This window comes from Calidris pugnax, unplaced genomic scaffold (assembly GCF_001431845.1).
Source record: "Calidris pugnax isolate Ruff unplaced genomic scaffold, ASM143184v1 scaffold201, whole genome shotgun sequence".
In the NCBI taxonomy this organism is placed as follows: domain Eukaryota; kingdom Metazoa; phylum Chordata; class Aves; order Charadriiformes; family Scolopacidae; genus Calidris; species Calidris pugnax.
The window spans coordinates 112,572-135,775 of record NW_015090933.1 but is presented as its reverse complement, the minus strand read 5'-3'; the positions used below and the strand labels follow the sequence as shown (position 1 = coordinate 135,775).

General features: G+C 39.8%; 1 protein-coding gene across 2 annotated transcripts in view; it reads right to left on the bottom strand.

Annotated features, from left to right (window-relative positions):
• SLC6A1 (solute carrier family 6 (neurotransmitter transporter), member 1) overlaps positions 1–22,116 on the bottom strand; it is a 67,376-nt gene extending 45,260 nt beyond the window's left edge. Inside the window, exon 1 of one of the 2 annotated variants that reach the window (XM_014951704.1) lies at positions 21,851–22,116. The gene's annotated coding sequence lies outside the window, so the exon portion shown is untranslated. The remainder of the gene's footprint in view (positions 1–21,850) is intronic. The other variant, XM_014951703.1, reaches the window with a different exon arrangement.
• Positions 22,117–23,204: the final 1,088 nt, after the last annotated feature.

Genomic DNA, 23,204 nt, shown 5'->3' with positions numbered 1-23,204 from the left:
GTGCCAGAATTAGCAAAATGGATCATCTACTCTAGCACAGACTATCAGTTCTCAAATCCCGAAGACAGATGATTTTTGGCTTTAAGTGATAAGGCAGAGGGACAAGAACCGATTTGTAAGAGAGGTCCTGGATACTGCTCTAGGGGAGCACGAACCGATTTGTAAGAGAGGTCCTGGATACTACCCTAAGTGCTCTAGGGGAGCGTGCTGAGATTTTGGAAGCTTATCTCTTAGACAGTGGAGAATTACACTGCAGCAATATTCCTTCACTCACCTAAATTGGAAATCTTAGATAAGTGAAATAAGTCTGTGATGAGGACAAATACATCATCACATGACAAGACTCCAGTAAATTAGCTACACAGACAGAACAACGGCAGATGGGATGTAAGAGAAGAGCGAGTTACTCTATTTGGTGTTTGAAATGTCATTTGGATATTGTTCACTGCTCATGTGCCTTCTGGGGTTTGCCAAGTCCTGTTCCATTGGCCTTCGGAAAGCCAGAGGTCAAATTTACATATAAAAATCGGAATACTCATTCATATTTGAGCATTCCCTACCTACTGGTAAAAAGCACTTTATTCTTGACCAAACTTTCTGGAAGAGATCTGTTCTTTGCAGGACTGCTTAACAGGCCTTGCCTTATGCACTACACACACTCCTGTGTTTTCTCTAGCATTCCTCATTTCCGCCTCTTGTCCTCACAGAGATCTTGGATTAGCATGCATTCCTGTAGAGCTGAAGGGAACTCCTCTTTTCCATCACAATCTTCTCTTGCAGTTATCACCTACTAAATATTATATAGGTATTTGATATCAGCATTCAAAGTATTGCTTGCTTCATGATGTTCAAGAGCCTCAAGTGGGGTCTGTCTTTGTCTATCATTTCTCTAGCTTAGTCAATGCCACTGAGAAAGTGAATAACCAAGATTTTTGGATGAAGGCTTTCACAGCCCCCAAAAGAATTCAAGGCTATCACTGAGCATGCAAAATAACTTAGAGACGAGCCTGAAGCAGTTTCAGTTATTTGCACTGTAATACATGACTGCTCAGTTGAAGAAAGAAGCTTGGAACAACATATGGTACCAATTACCTATATCCTCCTGTAACCAGTACTTTTTCTTTTCAGATAAATTTTATCTGTACTGCTTGGCAGCTCAACTATCGCTCTCTCTTCTCTTGAGGAATCCTACCACATGCAGATGCTATTTATATGCCAGACAAATTATTTCTGCAACCACATTGTTCACAATAAGCCTATCCTTGTGTTCCATCCAAGTCATAATCAAGTGTCATAATTTGTGACTGCGAAAGATGCCTTGGCACTTTTTTCAAAAAGTAAATCCAGAGTCTTGGCAAAATTTCTGTTTTGGTAATTGCATTCTGTCTATCTGTAGTTCTTCTTTTTAACAAAAACAGCTGATGAATTCTACCCCAGATGTGACTAGCAGCATATCCCAGGTTCCAGGAAGCTGTTGAATCGAGCAAACTTAATAATGAGCAACATAATTACAAGCCTTAAGTCTCATGCATCTGCTCTACAGGTATTTTTACGCTCTTTTTCAGCTCCCAGCATCCCATCACAACAATAGCTGGACTCAATAGAAATCACATGAGTAAATCTCTGAGGACACTTCCTCTTTGAAATGCTGGTCAGAAACCCAGAGAGAATACCAATGGCACATTAAAGCTCATTTCCCTCAGCATACAGCAGCAACTTGGTAGTGTTTAGTTACGTCCCACTTAAAAGTTTCCAATCCTTAGCTGAAAAGAATGTCCCACAGCCACATGGGTAATTGTGCCAAAGACTAGCTTCTTGCAAACAAATCCAAAGGGAAGCAAGAGACCTATGTATTTTGGAATAATGAATTTGGCATCATTTCATCTTGCGCTGTTTTTATAAGGCACATTGTCATATTAGAGACCAAAAGTAAAACAAAAAAAGTGATTTGCAAAAGCCAATTGAAAACCAGCTTCCTCTAGGGAAGAAACAAAAAAAGTGATTTGCAAAAGCCAATTAAAAACCAGCTTCCTCTAGGGGAGAAAAAAAAAAAAAATTTAAAAAGTGAATTGACACACACGAGAACCGCTACAAAAAGCCACCCAAATGACATAAACATCCTTCTATCCTTGGGTTATTTCTCAGGGTTCATTAACTTCAAACAATTTGGAAACGAGTACAACATGCTATGAAAAACACTTCTCTAAAAACAGAAAACCGAAGACAACACTATCATGAGGTATCATCAACATGCTATGAAAAACACTTCTCTAAAAAACAGAAAACCAAAGACAACAGTATAATGAGGTATCAGGTTTACTGTATGCCAATAGAATATCCTTGCTTGATTTCTCATTTTCCATAAAAGCCCCAAACACATGAATTTTGTAGTGGCAACTCTGCAAGCTCACCTGAGAGGGAAGGGGTGTTATGAATAGCTCAGCCCTTGTCACCACCCCTCAGGTTGAACACTTGCCGTAATGCCATGTACTGCCAGGTATTTGGCAATTTGTTGCAAAGAACAGTGGTGGATGTTCAACAGTTCTCCTGAACTAATTTTTCTTACTTTTATGAAAACAATTTCCTAGGCTATCTAGCTGGAAATGTCACCTTCCAAGTGTGAAGCAAATAACTGCTGCTTTCTCAAGCTCTACGAGAGCACTGCTTTCTCTAGCAGAGCATTAATTTTCCTTTTATTAAATATACATCGCAGTCATGACATAGGCAAAATATGGTATTTTTCATAACAAATCAATATTTGATAAGAACGACATATAATGACATTTTTCCCTCTTTAAATCTAGTTCTGTGCTTTTTTTTCCTAACACTAAAATGGATATGTTTTGCTTTAAACTAGTGAGACTTAAGCACGTGCTTGAAATGAAGGTAAGACCCAAGAAGTTTGACATAGCTTAACCAGGGCCATATACAAGGTGAAGTTGCTCTGGCCAGTAAGACTCAGTGTGAGAAGATGTGGGCTGGACAGTCACCTCAGCTATGTGTCTCCTAAGATAGGTTAGAGATGTCATGATGTCCCTCAGTCTAATTTCCTTTCATTATTAGCTGTCTGACCACAGCAATCGAAAAGCTGCCTACTTGAGCAAGATCCCAAACTGGCAAGTATGGTCCTTCACCCTCCCCCACAGTTTTTCTTTTCACATCTCTATTACTTATGTGGTATAGCTGAAGACAATATTAGCTGGGGGCTGTTCTGTATCACTTGCTTTACTTGGGTCTGCATACAAATTGCTTAACCATTCTGTTGTTCACGAGCAAACCAAAAATAGCTCTGCTGCTTCTCCCAAATTTCTATCTAGGCTGTGGTGATACCAGGAGGAAAGCGTTCATGAAAGCAATGAGGCTTGATTCCAGGAGAGACCTGCAAGGGAAGAGATGGTTCCGTTTATTGGCGAGGGCTAAATGTCCTCTTTTTACCTCACTACAAATGCTTTGATTAAACATAAAAGAAATTTTAAAAAGCAGAGATCTTAATGACTGGTTCAAGACTTCACAGCAATTAAGCGAGAGAACCCGAGTAAGCACTTAACATCTCCGGTTTCTGTGACTAGGAAAATTCTAACAGAAATATCCAAAAGATGACCTTACTTCAATGAATTTTAAAATAAAATGGAACAAGAGATATTTTTCAGTACCAAAATTTCTGAAAAAAATGCTAAGCCTAATGCAAGACCACTGAGCAGCAACACACCCTCATTGCAGAATTCCTAGAGAATAGGTACAGGCATAAGGAATACAGCAGAAAAATCCCTTCCAGTCCCTCCACTGTCCCTGGTACCCGGGCGGCAAGAAAAGCACAGGAGATATTCTGACAACAGGCAGAACATCTTCTGACCTGCCATGGAGAATCCCAAGGCAGCTCTTCATTCACAAGAGGCTGACATAACTTTGTGATCAAACCACCACTCTATCCCATCAGTTTGTAGAACTCAGTGTTGTAAAATTATGGGGTTTTTAAATTATTTTCCTATTTACTGACTACAGTGGATGGATATTAGTATTTTTTTATTATTAGTGGATGCATAAATGGATGCATTTTCCAGTGCCACTCGTTCACCTACCGAGAGAGAAGCCAAGCTGTCTGCAGTTCCCCACAGTAGCATGTGGCTTTAGGAATGTTCTCTAGCCACTTTGTTTCTAGGTTTCAAGCTGGGAACACTGTGGTCCTACAGTCCCAGTGTTTCTAAAGGAATTGAAACTGTCCCTCAGGCTTCACTCCTGCAAAGCACATTTATCCATCCATCTTGTGAGCCCTTCCCCTCACACCAAGAGCTGGACCGAAACTCTGCAAGTTTGGAGGTAAAATGCATTTCCTGTTATATAGGCCTCAGAAGTCTCAACTGAAGTAAGGGAATATTGGTCCCACCATTCTTCCAGAAACAGAAGCCTCAAGGAATACACGCTCTTTTTGGGAAAGCAGAGTTAACCTTGGAAGGGAAAGCATTCAAAAGACTGAGAACTGTCCAAAACCAAATACTGACCTATATAATATAATAGGTTTTGTTTACTGAGGCATGAGCCAGTGAGATACTACTTCACTGATTTAAGTGAATAGGCTCAGCGCCAAAGCTATCAATGGAATTATATCTGCTTATGCTGCTGGGAAGTTCTGCTCTTTGCACAGCATTCAGTGAGGTGTAAAATGAGGACTTAATGTTACTTGCTTGGACTCATTTCAAAAGCAATTGCTGCACCTGTTCATACCAACACACATACACTATAAATTCCTTTATTTTGCCCAGAATCCAATACCGTAAGACCTGGATTGAAATAATAAAATTATGATTTATATTCCTGCGCATTTCTTTATTCTTCACTAATCACCTCCTTTATAAAATGCATTCATTTTGCTAAAAAAAAAATAAAATATCTGTTTCTGCCAATTAGACAAAATAACTGATTCCTTGCATCTTCTCTCCACAAGAAAAGAAGCCTCTCTGTATTGCACAATACTGAATATGAACAACATATCCCAGCTCCTCTGAAGCCATATCTTCCAGGTATTAACCAAGAAACAGGGACACCCAAGGAATAATTCACAGAAGTGAATTGTATACCCCTTTGAGTGCAATAAAATAACAAGTGGCAAAACAAGTCCGATTTCTCCACAGATGAATATTAGTTCTTATCTGCATAGCACAGAGAGAGCGAAGTGCTTTCTCCTCTGATTTAGCTCTAAGCCAATCTAAAGCAGTCATAATGGACTTACTCCAAATACACTGCCAGACTGCAGGGCTTGCCAAACGGAGGGCTCGGTTCTCTTAAGCGGTGAATATCCTCAGCTTCCACTGGGAGCTCGTGTTACTTTGAAGGGAAAGGACATTCAGCTAAACAGAGCCAATTTTAACAAGCCTAAAGAAACAAACAGCACACCATGCTATAAAGTTATTACAGTGGGGAGAGAAATATTCATCTCCCTATAGCTATAAAAATTGGCTTTCAGTTATCAACTTGGAAGAAGCAGAGAAAGTGAGCAACCAGAATGACATGCATATAATATCTTGATTTGTTAAATTCTTTTCTATAAGCTGCTCAGAAGTAGACAAATAACAAAATCAGTGCACGTGCAGAGACCTGATGACCTACAGAGGTTCTTCCCAATTTTAGTTTTCTATAAGTGCATACCATGAGATTTCATGATGCCCACCACATCTCTAAAGGTGGCACCCTGCCCAGAGATCCTGGGAGAAGGAGGAAGAAGTGTCAGACCCAGGGACTCCAGCATAGTTGTTTAGACCAAGACAGCTGCGGATAAAGCTTTCCATCAAGGAAGGCAGAATAACTTCTCCTGTCCTTTTTCCTTTTTGTTTTTCCCACTTTTTTTTTTTTTAAATAGAGCAAATAAACTCAAAATATTATTTCCTACTTATGGAAGCGTTCACCAAAATAGAGCAAATAAACTCAAAATATTATTTTCTACTTATGGAAGTGCCTCCAACCAGTAGAGGACAGGCTACATGAAGATATCACCAGTTTTAGACTTCCATCATTCCTGTCTTCAAACCATACAACCTTTTACGTGGTTACCTGTTTAAGAGGACACACCAGCACACGTATCAAACTCTCACAATATCCTTATGGGACAACTACAGTCAGGGCAAGGCTGGTACTTTGTTTAAGAAGGCAAAATTTTTACTTGCTTGCCACATTTCAGAAGGGCCAATGCCACTTTGTACGTTTTTATAGTCTGTTCTGTTTTTTCAGGTCTGTTCAGATACAGAAAGTTCGTGCTATAGCTATCAGCAAGTCATCACTTACCTCAGTGAAAGATGAGGGGAAACTGAGGAAAGTTGGTTTCTCTGATGCCACAGAAGCATTTGTGGGTATCGAGTGGCTCAGTTAGAAAGGCAGAAGAGAGTAAAACTTGCCTATTTCTTACAGCTAACATATAAGAAAACACAACTACGGTAGCGTTATTTTTTAAACAATGTATGACGTTTCCAATTCATTCACAATATTTGCAAAGGGAATGTAGAAGAATTATATGTCATTAGGAAAGCACTGATAAAAGATCACCACTGGTTTATATTAAAATTACATGGCTGAGTTTTTCAAAGGAGCCAAAAATACCTATGTGGGCATTTCAGTGGGATTAAGGTGTCTATCTTTCTTAGACTTCTAAGAAAAAGAAAAAGGTGCCCTGAATCATTAAGGTCTACTTTGGTTCTGAAAGACTAGATTTAATTATGTTTTGGTCTAATGGCTGGCACAGCCTAGGAAAGGAAAGATGTAGATGAGAGCAGGAAAGGGATTACGTCTGCCAATCATACCCGCAAATAGCGCTACCATTTTTAAGATCCATTGGACCAAATCTTGAAACCTTTTATTAGCAAAGAAATTCCCATTAACTGCGGATGTTCCACACAAGACAGCACTCCATACCTTGCATTATTCAGCTACTGAATACAAACTACCGTTTCCAACTCTTCCAGTATTCAATTTTTATTATGCAGAACATACTCCAGTGCATACAACAGCTCTTTTTAGGGCTTATCACTGCAAGATGACAAAGTGTCAGCTTTAAGCTACCCTTGAAGATTTCCCCTCCCTGTAAAGATGCCAATCTGAGATTCCACAAGCAAAGGCATGTTCCTGTTCCATCTCATGTCAGCAGCTATAAACAACAGCCTGAAGGGTGCTTCCCCCCCTCGCCTCCTGTAAACAAAGGAAATCTTTATTCCTGTAGTAGTAGATCTTTCACGAAAACTGTGAATCTTGACTGCTACATGGCAGAGATAACTCATGCTCCTGCTAAATAGAGTTCCCTAGAAATAAACCATGATGTTGGAGACATTTATTTGCAAGACAGTTTAGACGTCCTCAAACCCAACTCATTCTATGGTATATTATGCATTTCAGATTCCTGTGCACGCTAGCCAGAGACTGAATTTCACCTCTGATTTTAAGGAAGCTGTCCTCATCATTCAAACAAAATATAGAGCCTTGTTTCAAATTGAATGCAAATTATTTTAGCTTGCTGTTCTAGAAGTGGAAGTATTTTGTGAAAGCAACAGTGACATTAGGAAGCTGGAACTGAATTTATTCTATAAAACAATAAGTGGAAGCCACATTCTTTTTTGATACCTCTCCTCCAGACAGAACAATAACCAATTCAGCTTTCCTGATGAAAATAAGGACTCTCCTCCCCAAAGATGTTATGGCAGCCCAGCTGTCATCCAGTCAACATTTAATGCTTCCTATAACTGTGTCTAAATGCACTGTGCTGAACTGTCCACTACTGTAAATGCATCAAGGCCAGCAGAGTTATGGCCTTCTGCAAAGATCCCCCAGTTTCTCCTTTACACTTCCAGTCTGTCTTCCAGCTCCCCGATTTCCACTATAATAGTCTCCCGCTGGAAAAGCAACACACATTTCCAGCAGTGGTATGGAAATCCTGTCTTTAAGGTAGGAGCATAATGGAGAAAACCTACTGTTCAACTAACATTCACAGTTAGGACTACAGAATAAATCTTGCTACCAAAATTCACAGAAGATAAACAACTACACAATTGCTTCCCACACAAACAGAGCAAATGCATTTTAAAAAAAAAAAAAAAATGAATAAGCAAAGCAGTGTGATCTTAACTAGCCCAGCACAGTAGAAAAGGTAAGTGAATGTGGCCCATCTACAGATAGGCTCACAAGGTTCTTCACATAGAAACCCATTCAGCATAATCATTGATAATGCAAGTATAGCAGAATGTATGGTACCCGTGTAAATCTTCTTACACCAGCCACTTTCTGTTGAAGTGCATGAATACAGCGCTGATGAATAAAACTAGCTGGAGACATACATTTTTGCTTTCAGACACAAGATGGGCTGACAAGCATGCCAGATGCTAAGTGTAATAATCACTTGTGTTCCTCATTCTGACCCAATGTTAGTTCTTAAATAACAATTCTTAGGGCTTTTGTTGTTTGCCTTTTTTTTAATGGCTACAGCATTCCTCAACTCAGAATGTCTTGCTTGCTTATGCTTCTAATCCAGAAGCAAGCAAAAAACAGTGATAAGTACTGCAATTTGAGGTTGTTACCTGCTGCTATTCAAAGCTCTTCAGCTGCAAACTCCTCCAAGCTCTAACTTGTTCAAGTATTCAAAGCTCTTCAGCTGCAAACTCCTCCCAACTCTAACTTCAACGGGCCCAGTGCCAAATCCCATACCTGCTGAGGAGAGCTAATTACTTACAGTGGACCTGCTTGTTACCATCCAGCCAAAAGTACCAGACCAAGTGGAATAAGGAATAAAATGGTCCACGAAGGACAACAAATGCCCACAGTTACGTTCTTTGGCCAGTCTTTAATCCCAAAGGGTCCAAGCAGTGGCAACTACTCTTGCAGCCCCAAGTAGAAATCATTTCAGCACGGCTTTTTCCACCATGGCCAAAAGCCTCCTGTGTGCAGGCAGGGACTTGGGCCTCCATAGCTGTCATCTGCTTTCTAAAGAGGACACCAGAGGATAATACTAGACACTTATCATTCCTTTGTGTGGCCATTCCTTTGTAGTGTTCATTATTTACATGTCTTTCTATCCACAAGGGAAGAACAACGGATACATCTTTGTGCAACTACAGCTATTTTTCTTCATTCTGTGCTTCAACAATAGGAGCGTGTTTTCTAGCAGCTTAGCTGTCCTCAATCTGCCCACCTTTGTCACCTCCTAGGAAGACAACTGCCCATTAATCTGCATGGTTTTTTTGTTTGCTTTCCTATATGTTTATCAGGGTTACCCATCATCAATGTGATTTTTAGATCCTCTGCATGGAACAAGGAAGCAGTTAATCTTGACTGCAAATACACGAATGTGATTAATCCCTGCAATACATTGTGGCAAAAAATAAGCTGCAATAGCTTGAGGGAGCCTGAATATACCACTTTTCAAGACAACATCTATATAACCCTTGAAGAAGGAAGATTGTTCCCCTGCCCCTCCATCTCACCTCTTACATCAGTACATCTTTAAATGAAATGAATTCATCTGTATGTGGGAAATAAGCTAAGTTTTGCTTCAGCTTATTGATGTATCATTGTTAGTGTGATAGTACTAACAAAGAAGCCTTAGTAATAGTAGAGTCTAATAAATTGTATCCAATTAATCCCCAAAAATGCCCTTGGTCTATCAAGGGATCCTTGTTCGCAGAGCGTTATCTAAGTGAAGAGAAACAAACTGGAACATGGCCCTCGACACAGGAACCCAGAGGGGAGGGGAGTATCAATAAGGCCAAAGAAACCAGTCTGGTAAATCTGCCAAGTAGATGGTAGCAAAGACTGGGAAATAACGTGTAGCATAATCAACTAATCAAAGGCATGTTTAGGATAATGATTTCGTAGAATAGGTGTATGTGTGCCTTATATGGGAAAAAGTGCAAAATAAACCTGTAATAGGTCAAGCGGTCGGGAAGAATGTGAGCTCCAACTTCTCAGCCAATGAGAAGAGAGACAGGGACTCAAGCGGCCGGGATAAAGGTATAAAATACCTGAAAGCTAAAAGATCATCGTGCATCTATTTTTGGTGCACCCGATTCAGCGCTGTTTCGTATTAATAAATTATTATTTTTTTAACCTTTGCGTCGGTGACTTTGTCCTCTTTAAATTCTAAGATGTGAGTCGGTGTTTCTCACATGTAGACACAATACACATGGCTTTTAACTAGCAGGCACATGGACATTCACATATTGAGCTGCCATATCTTAGGCACCTCTCAGCAATTCTTTTTTTTAAGCACTTGAAGCAAATCACAACATAAACAGCTCTGCCCTTGCCACGCAACTCTGTCGCAATATTCTACAACCTCAAAAAACAGTGGCAAAAGGAAAATGTAGTGGTCTCATGAAAGAAAGCCAGTATCTTACAGGATTCACTCAGAAAGCATTTGTTCTTCAGAAATAAAATAGCTTTTGTGTTACTCGGAAGACAAGGCAGCAAGTTCTTACAAAAAGAACAAAAGAACAAACTAAATAGGGTTGCATTTCTAATACTGTCAGTGCTGGCATAGACATGATCTGCAAATAATAGCGTGGGGGTTTTTGTTTTTTTAAATAGATCTTAAAAAAATTGTCTAGGAAATTTGTGAAGTTTTTCAGAAGTCCATCTAAGCACTCCCCAAGCCCATATTTGTCCATTATGAAACTGCTATAGTAAAGATATACACACTCTTTTAAAATAAAAAACATTCTTTCATGATTCTCATTTAAACCTTCCCCACCTTCAAGGTTTTACCTTCATGAACTACCCATTTATTTTTATGTAATCTCCATAAAGACAGGCATAGGTGGAATATAATGCTGAAGCTCAGTTTTCAATACTAAAAAGTATGAAGCCATAATTAATAAATCCCACCAGTCACAGTTCAGCTCCCTTTTGTGGGAGGAATTATACTGAGACAAATCAAAATGTTTCATGGCCTCTCTAAATTGCTTTTGAACATTGTCCTTGAGAAGCTCCAATTCTTTATCATTTACATCAAACCCGATTTCCATTGAGACTACACTAGTAGTGTGTAGTCTGTAAATCTGTCAAGTCCCCTGGAGACCCTTGGCAACCACTTCTGTAAATCTAGTGCCTCCTTGGAAACTCTTGTTGTGTAAAATCAAAAATCATTCATATGCTCAGTGGAAAGCCGAATGCAAATGTGGCGAAACAATCTTCCTCGCAGCCCTCCGAGTGTCGCTGTGAAGCAGAACCATCAATCTCCTCTTTCAGCCAGCCGTGAAGATGAAGTTCTACCACATGTATCCAAACACTGTCAGGTACTGCTGCTGTGCTTCTTGAAGGCTTAAAGGCTCCTATGGGCATTTGAAAAGGGAGTTTTGGGTGATAAATCATAGGCAGTCTCCATTTCCTTGTATTTGAAAAACCAGCAAGCCCTGTCCTCTGCTCCTTAGAGAGCCAGATGCCAAGGCCAGACTCAACCAGTAAAAATTACTGTTGATCCATTCACGTCACTGACCTTTCCAAGGTAAGCGTTTGGTTCTCTTTCCTGCTGTTTTCTTCAGAAATACTCAATCCCTTCTCAACTACACATGCTGATTATTGGAGCATTATTGTATTCAGTCCAGGAACCATCTTACGTGCCAGGGTTTGGGGGTTTTTGGCAGGATAGAGGAGGGGGCGGCAGCTGCATCTCTCATCGGACCTGCAGTCCTAGAGCCTATTCAGCTACAGGGTGTTAATTGCTACTTTAAAAATCACTTGATTTCTACGGCTTCAGTAGAGTAAACAAGGTAGATTTACACATGTTGTACAGTAGATGCTACACCAGACCTTAGCAATCAGCAGCAGCTTTCAGATTCAGTGGAGTTTAATCAAGAAAAGTCACTTAAGGGATAACATGGAAGTTGATAGATTTGGTAACCTGGATGGCTTTCCATAGAATGACAGCAACTCATTCCCCACCTTCCATGTGTGTTTGTTTGTTATCTAGGCCCTCAAACTCTACTTTGTTCAGAAAAAATATAATTTGAAAATATATCGTGCAATGAACTCAATCCCCGCCTTTATCAGATGTTGACACTGAAAATTCCTGGAGGCAATCCAATAAATCTACACACATCAACACCATAAACCACCACCAGGAGTAAGCATATTCACTGCTGTTCTTCAGGGGCACTTTGAGCCAGGCTGCTGTATATATTTATAGACAGTCATACACGTGCCCATACTTAAAAGCTGAGCACTTCTTTAAAATGGGGATACTACCAGGATGGTACCAGATTGTCCAAGGATAAAGAAGTGACAATCAATAACTGTGCTGCTGCTGTACATTCATTCAGAACTATATTACCACCTTGTTATGGTGACAAGCCATTTCCAGCTGGGTGCACAGCGTGGGCCAAAACAAAAGTTACAACTGACATTCAATTTCACTCCGTTCACTTTATCCTAATTAAATCACTTTCTAATCCAAGCAGCTATCTTAAACATTGTCAAGTGACAGCAGGAGCAGAACTGACAGCAGGAAAAGATAAGAACTGTAGAGTATATACACACGCAGAGTGGGATGTGTGTGTATTTGTGTACACGCACACACATATGCAAACCCCATGGTTTATCCCTGGACACCTGGCAGAAGGTCTCAGTCTTCATGGAGGTACCAGCTGCACACAAAGCGACCGCAGGGCATGAGAGGCACTTCTCAAACTGGCTGCAGCAGGGTGGGCTTAGCCAAACTGGTGGGTGGCTGAGTCAGGTTGTACTCAGGCTGGAGTGTTGCCAATATCTAAGGTGACGTCTAATGTCCAAGTTCACTAATTGGTTCACTTACTAAATTCAACATACATTTTGTTTCAAAAAACACTAAGGATTTTACCCACTATGTGTTATATAATCCCAGAAAACGTTAAAAGAGTTACAAAAGAAATGACAAACTAATGGCTTTAATTAAACATATCAGAGTGCAGTGCCACTATTCCCTCACTATGTCTAAGTGGTCTAAAATGTAACTGTCTATACATTATAAAGCAGTTGTCTTGGTTATAAACTGAGATATCTTCTAAGACGCCTGTTGGTCTTGCCTGTACAAAAAAAAAAACCACCCACCCCTGAACTCCAGAGAAGCTGATCCTGTGCAATCAGGTTTTTTGAACCAGCAATAAAACTAGGTACTCTGCTGGGATGCAGTGTCAGGATCTAAAACCAAGAATAGTTGTGGAAACCAAGTAGTCAAGAAAAAAATAGAAACAGTAGCCAAGAATAAACTGAATGGATGTCTGAGCACCGCATTTGAGATGACCCATACTGATGAACAAAGTCACACAACCCTGCAAATAATGCCTAGAGGGCACAAAAGCCTAGCATTTCTAAATACATCCTTCTCAGACACATTTCTGACAAATAATACCTCACATATATTTTCAATTACCCATCTCTCCCTCGAGGTAAGCATCGTGTTAGAGCAGACCCAGAAAATCTCACTAACTCACAGATCCTAAAGTTCTGATATTTCTAAGGTAGGTGCAGACAACACCCAGAGACTCAAACAACATGAGGCAGGTATGAAACAATATACATCTTCTCCAAAAATTTTGTAAGATCAATACACAGTATCTTCTCTCACAGGAGGTGTTCCAGGGATTCAACACAGATAAAAAACAAAAAAGAGAGACCTTCTAGTAAGTGTCAGGTGTCAATAGCATATTCTGTTGTTGGGTTGTTGTTGGTTTTTTCATAATTGCCTGAAATTTGTGTTCTGACACAAATTCCACATAGCAAAAAATTTGGGAAAGCAAATCTAAAAAAAATTTACAGGGTATGTATCCCCACATCTAACTTGGGAAAAGGTGAGTGGCGGGTTTGATTTGGTAACACTAGCCCTGGGGAGGTCAGAAATTTTACCATTAGAGAGAGGACAAGTGGCCAACTGCCAGCAATCCTGCTGAAGGCAAGAGAGTTTCTAGCATCACCCTTCCCGGGGTAACACAAGGACAGCTTTAATCTACGTTCTCTCATCTGCACAATCATCCTGAGCAACAGTGGACCCAACTGCCTTTCACTGAGGAACGAACATGGCCTAGAGATCTCATCTGAGCAAAGCAAACAGGATCCTGGAGCAGATCCTCAGCTCCTGCTGAGCTCACACACCAGGGCTTCACTAAGGGGACCACTGATAGACCTTTGCCGGTTTATGCCCCTGAGGATCTGGGCTATTGGGACAATCACTAGAGTTTCTATGTTGTTATACCACGACCCCCAAAAAACCCCAAAACTCAGGCTGCAGAATAATAGCAAAACCAGTCCTGCTTCACTCATTTTTATGCAAAATTGCAGACAATTTTAGCAGCCCACTACAGTATCCTGGTAGACACCGCCACTCTGAAAGGTGTGATTTTCATACATTTAAAGAAAAAAGAAACTCCAAAGTCACAAAGACTCCCTCCAAATTAAAACCTGCATGTTCTACCTTCCCCCAGCTTAGTGAAGTGACCAATACTGCGCTCAGCCCCTTGAGTCAGTGAGTGTGGCATTTCTTAAACACAGTATTTTGCACAGCTATGCTACTAACTAGATTTGATCTCAACAAACTGCAACAAAAATGGACTTTTCAGTGGTGTACCAATAAGAGCAATGAAGAGGTACACTGGGGAACTGGGATACTGAGCAGGTGTCAAGGTGACAAGCCAGTATACAAAACATTATATAGGTGAAAGTTCAGTTTCCTAAGGCCTTCTATTGTCACTTTTAACTCGGGGCACTCACCCGTAGCTCCTCAGTTCCAATACTTCATTAACTTTGATTTAACACAACAGTTCGGATGCTGTCAACTCAACAAGGAAAGGCTGTGAACCTAACAATGCTCTCAACTAGTTCTGACCTCTTCTTCCCCCTTCACATGCATAAGTCAACTTTTTTCAAATTAGCAAAATTTATCTGGATTTAGTCCAGCTGACAAGCTTCTCTCACTTGCCAGGTGGAACACACAGCACACAAGCACAGAATTTCTAAGGAATTCAAGAAATCTTGCAATCAATATGCAGCACAGATCTCTGCACTACAGCAGTTACATTATCTTGTGTGGCACATGCACCGTTCCCATGGCAACGAGCATCCTTCATCCAACTCCATTATTATGGCTATTTGAGGCTTTCAGAATCTCTGGTGTCCAAGCCACAGCTCTGAGCTACTTTGTGTTAATAAGCCTCAAGAATAGATACAAGAAGAAAAGAAGAAAATACAGCAAACTCTGTTTTTCTAATCTATAAGCAACATGGAAAGGAAAAAGTGGCATGGGAAATACAATTCAATCAGCTAAGGGGGAGCGACTCTTATATAACCGTCTTCATTAAGCGAGACGAACATAGTGCAAATTCACTATAGCTTTTTAATTGCAGAAAAATTAACAGTCATCTCAGTAAGTTTGTTGATGAAGAACGGCTTTGCAATAGGTATGAGGGAACAAAAATCTTACTGTACATCTACTGCAATATTAATTTCTGTCATTGTTATCAAATATATATATATCTTTATTTTTAAAAAAATAAGGGCTGAGTTTGGAACTATCTGCAGAACAGTTCATAAAAATAATTTCATTTTGACCTTTTTGTGATGTCCGATACTAAAGCTTTAAAGGGCTATTATCAAAATGTATAATCTATATTTGGTTTATATAAATTGTCCCTAGATATTTTAAGTAAGCTTTCTCTATCAATAACACCACTTTTTTTTTTGGCATTTAAGCGTTTCCACATCAAAGCATTACAGCAACCTCATTATGCTTTGCACAGCTTAATACAAAGTTTCTCTTAGTCACCAACCAGGGAATTTTAGACAGAAAATAAATAACCTAATTTATTAAAGCAACCCTTGACAAATCATCCCTAAGTTGCTAGCTAGGGGCTTTATCCCTATGAAATACACATGGGTCAGTAGGAACAAAAATGCTTTGAAGTTGGAGGGTTTGAAGGCTCTGAAAAAGAAATGTTAAAATACATAAAGAAGACACTACACAAGAAAATGCCCCTACAATTTACAAAGGAGGCTGACAGGCTGCTGAATCCACCTGATCTTTAGCTACACTTAGGTTTAATTTGTGCTCAGCACCTGCTCAGAAAGAACAGTAATTCTTTTAACACCATCTATCCTCAGCTGGCCACGTTCAGCCTCAGCTCAGGTATTGAAGGTAAGCAAGGTCAAAAGCAAGATCAGGCTTCAGAACAGACCCCTCAGGGAGATGAATGAAACCAGCTGGTGCCACTCTCACAGCCCCCCATCCATTCACAGAGCACCCAGGCATCAGGATCAACAAAGCCCAGCTTCACACGGTCTCTGGGAACAGCTGGAATAGCAGGTCTCACAAAGCTCACTGGAGTCAGTGCCTTTCTCCCTTCCACAGCTGCCACACTCCAGCTCCAAAACAAAGACTGTGTCCCTCAGTAGAGCCCAGGAGGGGCCCTGGAGGTCCTGTTCTTTTGGACCTGAGAGCAGTAGTTCAGGGAGTGACATTACACTGAAGAATGATTTTCAGGCGTGACAAATATTTAAATATTAGCTTCTACAGAACCTAAGGAAAATAATCCCCTTCTACTACTGACAAATGAACATGCTAAGCACTGAAAAACAGTAAATAAAACCCTACTTGTTCCCAGCTACTGTCATCATTATGTGCTGTTTGCGACCTGAAAGCCTCCTCCTGACCTGCTCGTGCCCTCACCCAGCTGGTCCTGCAGCTCGCAAGTGCAACCCATTCTTTTATCAACTCTGTCCCGTATCAGTCTCCAGGCTGAGGCTGCTGGTCCAAATGGGTGAAATCATTCCAGGAAAGTGATGAAAGCCTGATTACTGTCTCAGAATGTAACTGCCATAAGGTTTAAGTGTCTTCATATTTGAGGCCGAAGGCATGTTGCTATTCAGCTCTGGGACTGATTCTGAATTCTGCTCGTGTTTGACAGTTAGTGAAATCAATGGAATTAAATTCAAGTAAAATTAAGCCCACAAAGAAGCTTAGCATACTTAATCATATAGCTTTCCACTATTAAATAGTTTGCAAGAGGAAAAAGGCATGGAATTTTCCATCTACGCCTTCCCTTTGGAACCCGCATAGCCAGTTTGCACAACTCTTAATTTTCTTGCTCGTGAGATAGAAAAAAAGCCTTTGTTTTCACGGAGAAGATATGGAAAGATGATCCAGGAATGCTTAAACTCCTCTTCCATTTTTTTGGTGCTTCAACCCAGGGATGGCTGCTTGCTTCTAGTTCAAACGCAGGTTCTGCATCACCCTCCTGTACGTGACCAGCAAAGGATACCAAGATGGGGCTGCAAGGTGAAGCAAAGCAGTAGATGCAGCTGAGGAAGATGACATTGTGTTACCCTGAAACCCATCTGCTGAGCTGGAGAGGATCTGTCACGCAAGCAGCAAGATCCTTGAGGAATTATATTCTTTCAGAAATGTTAAAACCCCGTTCAAATAATCCCAGTTAATTTTAATTTCGGAAGGTTAGATAGTCCTCAGAATTTTCTCTAATTGCATATTCCTCAGAATAGACTCCTCTGGTTGCTCTGTAATCAAATCATAATTAAAGCATCTGTGTCATTTTATCTATCCCTTCCTGCTATTTGTAGCATTTACAGAAGGCAACAAAGATGCAGCATGCAAAATTTCCAGCATCAAGGCTGAGCAATAATAGGGGTTTGTGCTAGTGTGACTGTCTGAGTGTCTCCTTAGGCTTTCATTAGCCTTTAAAAACAATTGAGGAAGAGAAGAATACTAAACAGTGCCCCCCTTGTTGTATCCACAACTGGAGGCCATGTTTTATTCCTGTGATACTTGTTTTTAAAACAGCTCCCTCATTCCATCTCAGCTTCACTGAGAAAACAGTCATACAGTGGGGAAACAGTTGCCCTCACCTGAAATCAAGAGATACATTAAATAGCAATATCACCTAGATAGAGAAAAACGTTTTCTCTTTGAGCACTGCATCAGTAGTCAGACTGAGTCTCCACTACATTTCAGCCAGGAAGCAAACAAACAAAAAACAACCAACAAGCAAACTCATTCCCTTGAGCTATATTGCAGAACCCCCAAATTAACTCATTCCAGGGTTCAGATGGGTGAAGAGTTGGTGCTACGTGCCCTTTGCCTTCGAGGCTATATCGTAAGTCACGTTTCAGAAGAAAGGGGATCACACAAGCTGTGCAAACTCTCCCCCTCCCCTCCAACACCCACTACTCAGAAGTGATGAAAATGCTGAGCAAACTTCCCTGGGAAAACAGTTTACATCCCGAGCTTAGTTTTAGCTATTCAGAAGAAGGAAAAGAAAATAGTTTAAAAAAAAATAAATCAGAATTTCTTGCACAAGCAGAATTCTAGTTCAGACTGGGACGATTTACTTGTGAACTTTTACTTTGTATTGAAAAGAATACATTGATTGGTAGCTGAAAGCATGTATTTAAGTGAAAATTTTGTGATGTATTTATTCACCACCAACATCACTTTTTCTTCCTTTCTTCTACCCTAGATTTTAGTTTTGTTACACAATCTTGTAAAGTTACAGAATGAACTTCAACGGTGTAGGCATTGCTTGATAAGCATATGAATACAATTGGTGTGAAAAGTACTGATTCTTGACTGTAAGCTTTCCATTATAGCATCATTCCAATTAAACATTAAAACAACAATTATTTTACACAGAAAAGATTCTATTTACACAAAGATTAGTTTGAAGCACTGTCTTAGAATAAAGTCAGCATTAAGTTTCCTAACGACACATCACATCTTTTAAAATGCATAGATCAGAACTGGAATAAAATCAGAATTTTCCAGCTTAACAAATTGCTCTATTAATCATCCTTAAATAACTTCTATTTTTACTTTCAGAAATAATTTTGAGCAGAAAAGTGATTTTGGAACAATCGATACGTAAATATGCTTAATTTAAATCTTAATTAGAAAGCCTTTTCATATCTAATAGCTAGTGTTAGCTACCAGCATGTAAGGCCCACATCTGGATTTGGTTTTATTTCTTTTAGAGATTTTTTGTTGTTGTTGTGGGGGTTGTGTTGGTTTGTGATTTTTTTTTTTTTTAGCAGACAACAGCGGCACATGAGAATTCCTGCAGAGTAAGACAAACAGGGACTTCTGACACACCAAAGTGATTACTCAAAGCACGGCATCGATTACAGCTGGAGTCAAAGGACTTGTACCTGTTAGACCTTGTGGGTCCCCTGGAACCCACAGGGTTCCTTGTAACAAGGAGCTGTCACTCACCCCATACAAAGCAGAGTTGTTGTGAAGAGAGTGGCATTTTCTGCACATTTAAGTCTGATCAGAGTAGCAACGCGGAAATATCAGAATGTGAACGGTTTGGGTCTGTTTCCTTGGGGTAAAGCCAAAGAATGACCTCTCAGGCTGATGTTGTTCCAGCTACACTACTGCATCTGACAGCAGCGTTTAGTCCTTGGTCTGCAGATGACATCAGCTCTATTGTGGACATGGTCAGTGTCTTCTGTGCTCACAAGCTTGTACAGTGGCCAGATCTTAAACAATTAAAATTATTGCAAAATACAGTTGTGCAAAAATAATAATTAAAAAAAACGTAAAAGAGGACTTATTGGAGAGTAACAATCTGTTGTTCACGATACACTCTGAACAACAGTGTTCTTCAAATTCCTCCTTAGCAGAAAGGAGGGTATACAAAAACATATTTTATAATTATTTTACTTCCTAGTTTGTTGTTCACGATACACTCTGAACAACAGTGTTCTTCAAATTCCTCCTTAGCAGAAAGGAGGGTATACAAAAACATATTTTATAATTAATTATTTTACTTCCTATTATATGAGGGACCAAATCCTGTCTGATTCTGTAAATAGTACTTTTTATGCAACTGGCAGATTTTTCAGATTTTTTTTTCCATCAGTAAAGGAGATACAGGTGTAGATACCTTCCAATCTGACTGAACAAAACACATTTCAAATATCCAGCTGCCGGTGTCACCCCTACAAAAGGCTCACACAAGTGGCCTGAGAAAACCTCAGATGTTACAGATACTAGATGCCCCTTTAAAATCTAAATAAAAAAAAAAAGTAAATCCAACAATCCACTTGGCATTTCGTTCTATTCTCATACAGAGGTTATGAGAAAAGCAGAAGCTGGGGCTGAAACGCTGGTTATCCTCACACTGACAGTCAAAGGACACGCTTCTGGAAGCAGGGGGACAAAATATCTCAGTCGCTAGAAGTCCTGAAGCATATCAGCTGGGGGTTTTTTTTCAAGCCAGATAATTCACCCGTGACCTGAACGCAGCTTAGTCTTGCAGTAGATAATAAAAATCTAAAAATTGCATTTCTTATTGCTATTTGTACAACAAAAGACTTTGTTGCCTTGCCCGTTGTTTCCCTGAGCCGCTGCAACAACTGACCTTGTCTTTTAAGTCAGCTCTGTCACGACTGTGAAAGTGTTCACTGTCTGTCTCTATCTGGCCACGTCTGTGCTGTCATCGCCTGTTCAAAGAGGTCAGGGCTGCAGCTTCAACCTCCCATTACAAGCATTGGGAAAGGCTGTGAGGTGCACGGCTTTCTGCATTTTATGTAACCAAATGTGTCACCATATTAAAAGCACAACCATGCAAATGTCACAGATGACCATCTAACATGCAGTTGAAAGGCACAGATATGTCCCCAAGTCCAAATTCATTTTTCGTTTCCAACATTCAACGCAAGCACGAGTTAGAAGAAATCATGGTAAGTAGAAAATCCTAAGATAACTTGAAAAGAAATTGTCACCAAGAATTCTCTTCAGAGATAATATTTTTTTTCCAAATCACTTGTTCGTAGTTGAGTCATCCCGGAAAGCATCTAAAGCTTGTGGAAATTTGTCACTGCATATAGGATGATGAGTGCAGAATTCTTACAGATTATTTAGAAATTTCCTTTTGGCATCTGTAGCTTGGATTGCACTTACATAGTGAATAGATACAAATATAGAGTCAAAAACCTCCTCCCCCACCACCTTCCCACTTCGCTTGTTCCCAACCCTCATGTTCAATTACTACTCTGTTATACTTAATAGTGCCATCAATGCTGCAGTACTTTAGCAATAATAGAAGCAACCCATCAGCAATCAGTATCTTCAGTAAATACATTAACCACCAACTCGTCCACGCTAACAAACCATTGTTTACTTTTGAAACACATTTTAGCAGCCCACGATATATTCACAAATCGAGCAAGATTGGCATGTGCAGCCTCTGAATGTTACAAAAGACAGATTCAGTTTTTAACTTTACTGAACAAAACTACACGTTCAATAAAGCAGACATGAAAATGGCTTAATTTCTCGCTTTTCCACACGCATAGGAAATAGTAAGCTTTACACACATAAAATACACGCAGCCATGTCTAGAATACTTCAGACTCACTGGGTATGAAGAAATTCACAATCATAAACCAACTATTTATCATGAGAACAACTGTCTAAAATTTATGCATGCTCACATGAACACACACATGATAAAAACAAACTGTAAAAACTAGTAGTCCATGCTGCTCATCAATGAATGACATCATCCATACCTTTAACCTCAGAAGGAACAAAAACCATTGAATTCTTACACATTCTGTAAACTCCAAAAAATTAGAGCTCTCTTTCAAGAGTTCCCCACGACACCAGTGTTGATAGTAAAATGGTTCCAACTTATAAATGGTTAAATTACGCTACCTATTTAGAAAAAGTTAAAATAAAAATTGAGCTGTCAATTCTTAACATGGTATTAACATGGCAATTTCTGACAGATTTCACCCACTTCCCATTAGGACTGAAATTTATTTCGGCAACTGAAGGAAGATACCAGCTTATGTTTTCCCTGTTCCTTGTGCCCCACCTAAATTATTTAAATTCACATACATTAAGTGACTTGATCCTCAAAAGTGCTGAAGTTCCAGATACCAAATTAAAGTCAATTTGAAGAGCTCAAGCCGAGTGTCATCGAAATTCAAGTCACTTTCCCACCTGCACGCAAATTTAGTAACTCCAAGTTTTAAATCACTGCCCTTCATATCTAGATCTCCACATTTAAAACATAAGCTGCCAAGTTCCTCAGGTTTTGAAGAGACCAGGATCAGCCACTGTCCCTTTAATGTTCCACCTCGTCTCCAAAAGAAACGTCTTTTTACTAGAGCTCAGTGTGATTCACTGGAATTTGCCAGGCAGGTCAGGAAATCCCCTGAAGCAGAGGAAGAATATTAAAGAGATGGGACATGTATATCAAATCTCATTACTGTTCTCTTATGAGAATCAATCAAGTGAAAGGACGTGATGATGTCATTATGACATCATTTACTTTGGGATTAGAAATTCATAGCTACTTAGCAACCAAAGCTGTCCAATACAGAACTATGAGATCCAGTGGAAGATGTTATCATCTGACCCATTTACTGCAAGATAAATATTTGTCAGTTCTTGTTTCAAGACTTTATAAGACATACAATAACTTAAGAACCTTTTTGTTTCAAGTACAGAGCATTAAAAAGAAAACATTCTCTCTGAACCTCTCTTACTAATACCCAATTTTTTTACCCCATAACAGCAAATGTGCACGTTCCCTCACAGTGATCTTCCTTTTCACCTTCTTATAGATCTATATCCTGAAAATGCAAAAAGAAACGTTGTGCTAAACAGACTTTATTATTTCAAGAACTACAATCTCTGTCAGAAACTCAAACCTTGTATAGTCAAGGGAGACTAATATAATTGCATAAGAATGCAAGCTTAGAAACCATGATTATTTCAATAAACTAAGATGAAAACATCCAGTCAATGAGCCCCAGTATCTGTCAGAAATTCCAGCAAAAATAAAAAGCTTTGTGCATGAAAAAGGAATTGGTCACGCTACTTCTGTGGCTATTTCTGGGACCTGAAAAGGGTTTGATGCCCGGAATCTATGCCTGACCTGATTTTCTTTAAAGTTCACTCATCTCTATTGAAAATACAGTTTAAGCGAGTTCTAAAGCAACTGAGCAAAGATAATACGTGAACTGAAATTACAACGAAATCTTTAAATCCATTGCCAACAAGCCAGAAGCAGAGCACTAGACCGACACTTGGCGTTTCCACATCCATGTTCTGCCGCCGACTAGCAGAGCGCTGGAACGCCGTTAACACCAAACGAAAGAAATTAAAACACTCCACCGTCTGGAAATAAGTTTTTATTAGGGGGAGGCCGTACCCGATTTCCACGGACAGGGGAGCCCCGCGTCCC